The sequence below is a fragment of the Triticum aestivum genome, chromosome 5B, assembly GCF_018294505.1.
Source record: "Triticum aestivum cultivar Chinese Spring chromosome 5B, IWGSC CS RefSeq v2.1, whole genome shotgun sequence".
NCBI lineage: Eukaryota > Viridiplantae > Streptophyta > Magnoliopsida > Poales > Poaceae > Triticum > Triticum aestivum.
This window is the reverse complement of record NC_057807.1, coordinates 40,706,146-40,711,172: the sequence shown is the minus strand read 5'-3', so window position 1 is coordinate 40,711,172 and position 5,027 is coordinate 40,706,146.

Genomic DNA, 5,027 nt, shown 5'->3' with positions numbered 1-5,027 from the left:
ATATATAAATCATTTTAATCCGATGCACGGTTTGTGAGTTATTAAATGCATGAAGTGCAAGGGGGTTTCTGCAAATCTGTAAATCCCTGGTTAATTGGCAAAATCGCAACAGGGAAAAAAAACACGTATGCGGGCTGAATCTGAGGTGAACTGGGCCGGTTGGGGCTGCTCTCATCGGGCCAAGGCCTGGTGGAGGAGAGGCTGGAGGAGGCCGGGCTGGTTCGAACAGGCAGGGCGCGGTCAACCGGCCTCGCTGGCGGCTCAGTCAACACGAGCAGGCGGGCGAGCGGGCACCTCGTCCTCTGCTCGTCTCGTCAGGAAGCAGAGCCGCGGCGGCATTGCTGGAACCAGCAGCAGGGCACCGGCGCTGGAAGATCTGGCGGCCGGAGACGGCGAGATCCGAGCGAGGGGCGTCGAGACGTGCAGGACTCCGGGCGGAGCGGGGATGGAGCTCCAGCGGCACGGACGGGGAGGCTTCGGGCGGCCATGGCGTGAACGGGGCGAACGCGACCCGATCCGGCAGGGTCAAACGAGGCAGCGGTTGCGTCAGTTCCCTGTGAAGAAGAACAGGGAGGGAGCATCCGGTGAGAGAGGGAGATCAGAGAAGGATAAGAAAAAGGGAGGGGAAGGAAGAGGGAGGAGGAGCACGGGCCTGGGCGCTCGCGAGAGGAGGCGGAGCTCCTGCAGGTGCTGCTGCTCGTCGCCGGCGGGGCTGCGCGAGATGGAGGCGCACGGGAGAAGATGAGGTGAGAAGGAGCCAGGCAGCGCTGCTGCTGCGGGATCGGGGCTCCCCTGCTCGAGCTCCTCGGGCGCGTGCTCGCGCACGAGAGCGAGAGGAGGCTGGGCCTCGGGAACCGAGGAGGTGGCGGCTGGAGGATCTGGATCTTGGTGGGGGTTGGCCGGCTAGGGAAAACGAGGAAGGAGGGAGGCGCAGGTGGATGGCTGGATTTTTGGATCGGGGAGGATCCCGAGGAGGAAGGGACAAGAAGAGTGGCGGCGCTCGGGAGAGGGTGGATGGGACAAGATCCCTAAAATTTAGGGTTGGTCTTTATATAGCACAAGTGAATTTTGGATAGGGGTATTTGGTCCCTCCGATCTTAATCGGATGGTCTAGGAATAAATAGATAGGGAGTCCAAATAGGAAAACGGAGATGTTTTGTAGACGTTTGGGGATGATCCGGACACGACAGTAGCGACAGTCCGGGTCGGGTCCGGGACAACTTTCGGACGCGCGTGAGGGGGGTCACGGGCTGACGAGAGGGGTTAGGCTGGACCTGGCGGTAGGTAGCAGACTATGTAGACGGTCTCGAGCTGAGGGAAGAGAAGAGAGGGAGGCCCGGCGACTGTTTCCGGAGACCAAAAACGTCCGACGTTAGACCGGCTATACTGCCGCTATAGTTATCCGTTAGGGCATCAAACGGACTCCGAATGCGATGAAACTTGGCAGGTGGTCTACTGACAACAAAACAACACCGCATGCCAACTTTCAACCCATTCCGAGAACAGTTTCCGGCCACTTATAAAATACTATTTCGGACATGCCGCGGGCGCGTGCAAGTGTGTCTGGGCTCAGAGCGGGCAACGGAAGGAACGGGGAGGCCGGGACGGATGCAAGTTTTAAAACATGATGATGCAGTGCACATGATGACATGATGAAATGAAACACACAAGCAAATGACATGGCAACTACAGCGAATAACTAGAGGACACCTGGGACATCGGTCTCGGGGCGTTACAACACCCGTGGGAATACCGTGCGTGAGGCCGCAAAGTGATATGAGGTGTTACATGCTAGATCGATGTGGCATTGAGTCGGGGTCCTGACAGCGTTGGTATCAGAGCTTGACTGCCTGTAGGATTACCAAGCCAAACTGGTCGAAGTTGAGTCTAGAAATTCTTTAGTTATATAAGGGAATTGATTGTGGGATGGAACGTAAGGCTCTTTTTACTCCTTATACCTTATGCCCTTCTGATCTGAGTCATCTTATCTTTCCTACGGGGATTAAGAACTAGGCTATCTCTTCTTTATATCAGGATCACGTGTTACTAATCCGTAGACTTATAGATTGTTGGATTTAAGCTTGAGTTCAGTTTCTACTACTTCCGTACGTTAACTGTTGATCCCGAAACCTTGATATTGTGCTTCTGAGTGGTTATGCCACCATTTTTGTGAATGTCTCAAATCTTTTCTGAGCATTTACAGCCGTTATGCTTTCCGAGTCATCCCAGGTTTCTAAATAGTCGGATGCATTTGCAAATCCCTTCCTCCTGTTTCTGATGTGCCTTTGGTCAGATTAATCACACAAATCAGTGAGTTGAGGTACTTTATTGCCTTGACATATATGTTGGAGCTAGTATTATGACCCTAGGTGTCTTAGGGGATCATCTAGTAATTTAGCCATGATTTGTGTTCCCAGTCTGATGATTCTGGCCATCATTCTCGAAAGCATCCCGTGATGCTACTTAGTAGTAGGTATTCTATTCCTGGGTTCTTGAACCCGAGATTCACTCTACTTACTTCATGTTGATAGTAATTGCTAGCGCCTTTAGGATATTAGTAACCTTTGCGATAGTCCTTGAAGTCCGTGGTATCTTCTTCTTCCAGATACCATGAACTACTTATGGCAGAAGTTCCTCGTTGAACTGAAATATCACAACAGGATTATTCTTGAGGAGTTCTCCATTCATAAATCGCGACTCTGCCAGTTCTACCTTTCTGCATGGGTTATCCGGAAGAAATATGTTGAACTTGGTTTAACATACTAATCTATGCATCCACAACTCAGAAAATTATATGTTCCTTTGAGTTGTTCTCTTTAGTTGCATTCTGACCCTCGTCTATCAATTGATAGTCAAGAGTATGCGTGCGTTCGTCTATCGATGCCTATTACTCTTGTGGTCCGTCAAGCCATTCTATCGCAGAATGACTTGGAGAAACAAACTCCAGTACCTCTTCCATATCCAGGATTGGGTCAAAGAAGTTGTGCTCCGCAGATCAAATTGCTAATCCAGCTTTTGTTCTGTTCTACCTTGGAGTATTACCACCTTTATATCGGGATTGTTATAGGAATTGCACACCATCCTATGAACTCTTGGTACAGTGATACTTCTTGCCATCATTAGTCATTCCTCGGTCTTCGTGTTGATGCAACCGGAATACCGACAAATGAATTGTGATGTGTGAAATTAATACGCCTAGCAACCTCGTTGCTGGGTAGTTAAAGGACAATAATTTCATTCTTAGTGTGTTGGTTATTGAATCATCATTCTAAGATTGATCGTGCTACCTAGTCCATTCTCCTGGTTCACTCCTCGATCGATGAGTTAGGATTATTTCAAATCCTTGCTCTATTGATCATATCGTCTTGCCCTGAAAAGCAAGATTGTTCTCGAGCTTAGTAACATACCGGTGGTTCGTGATTTTCTAAATATCTTCTCAGAAGTATTACCAGGTTGTCACCTGACCGCTATGTTGCGCTCGTGATCAAGTTGGTTTCTTGTGAACCACCTTCTCTCCAAGAGTCGGTGTTAGATATCCCTGAGCTAGTTGGTTAAGCTAAACGACAACTTGGAGGGTTGGAAGATAAAAGCTTGCCTGACTTAGTTCGTTCCAAAGGGATATTCTTGTGTAGTGTGTATTGAAGAAAGATGATATCTTCATCGATTGGTCCCTGTGATCAGTTGCTGGACCTATTGTCTTATCAATCCTTTGATTTGAGTGTGGGCTATCGTCAAATCAAGTCAGAACCAACGATGTTCGTAATGTTGTCTTACTCGTGGTTGATCCCTCGAGCATACACCATTATATCTTTTGGGTCTGATCAATGCTATCACCGTGTTCACATGATGGTGGAAGTCCAGTGATATGGAAATTCCGATGAGTTGTTGTTGAGCCCATTGACAACATCCTTATCTCCTCCATGATGTTGTTGAACATTAAGTTAGTGTTGGAAACTTTTGAAAGCATTTTCTTCATGCTAGCTCATGAAGTACTTGTTTGATGAAAGGAGTGAATTCCTTTGATTCACGTGCATTTTGATGTAAGTTGCCGTCGTGAATTCGAGAAAGTTTGTTTTGGCTCCTTTGGAATCATCCCAAGTCGGTCATGCACGTGCGAAGAATTCTGTGGTCTGTTAGACTGATCATCTTCATTTCATATGTATATCCTAGCACACCAAGCCACTGATTGACTTGTTCAAGGAAAAGAAGTCTATGCTTGGGATCTAATCCATGGACTTGCGTAAAGACTTCGATATCCTCGATGATGGCTCCCAACCAGAACTCGGTAGTGTTTTATTGTAAGACTACCATGTGGGCATGCTTGTCTGGAACAACGTGTTCACATGTTTGTAGCAGAACCAGCTCATGTTTTGGAGCTTGCTATCGTAGTTCATTTCCTGAGAATCTCGCAACGTCATCTCGTCGATTTGTGTTGCAAACTTTCATTTTTCTTCCTAGACTCGATGAGTCTAGAATATCCTGACACCAACCAGATCTGAGTCTCAGGCAGATATGATGGTTGGAATATTTCCCAAGAACTATAATATTGGTCCCTCGATAACCGGTAAGGTGGATGTCGTGGCCAACACACCCAGCCGGAAGACCTATTATTGTAGTATCTTGTTTGAGGAAGTTGGCCACCTCCCCATAAGGATTTCGTAGGATTTACCTCCGTAACTGTTCCTTATGGATTCTATTGCTCCCGAAGTCCGACCTTTACTTGATGTTCTAGTTAGCAAACCATATCTAAGAATGGGTTACACTAGCACGTCAAGGAGAACATTAGAAGCGGAGTGCTAAATGTCTCTCGGTCGATCATCCAGATTTTGTTTCCTTGGCCTCGCTAGGGTGAAATCTGAGTTGATGTTATCTTCCTATGCATCTGCATCGTCCATCGTTGTTCATCATGGTGGTATGTTGTGTTGCCAAGATTCTTGACACGGATGTTGGTAAAACCTTGATGAATATGGAAATGCTCAAGTTCTTGAGAGCACGCACAAGCGCTAGGTGTTATCATCGGCACTAAC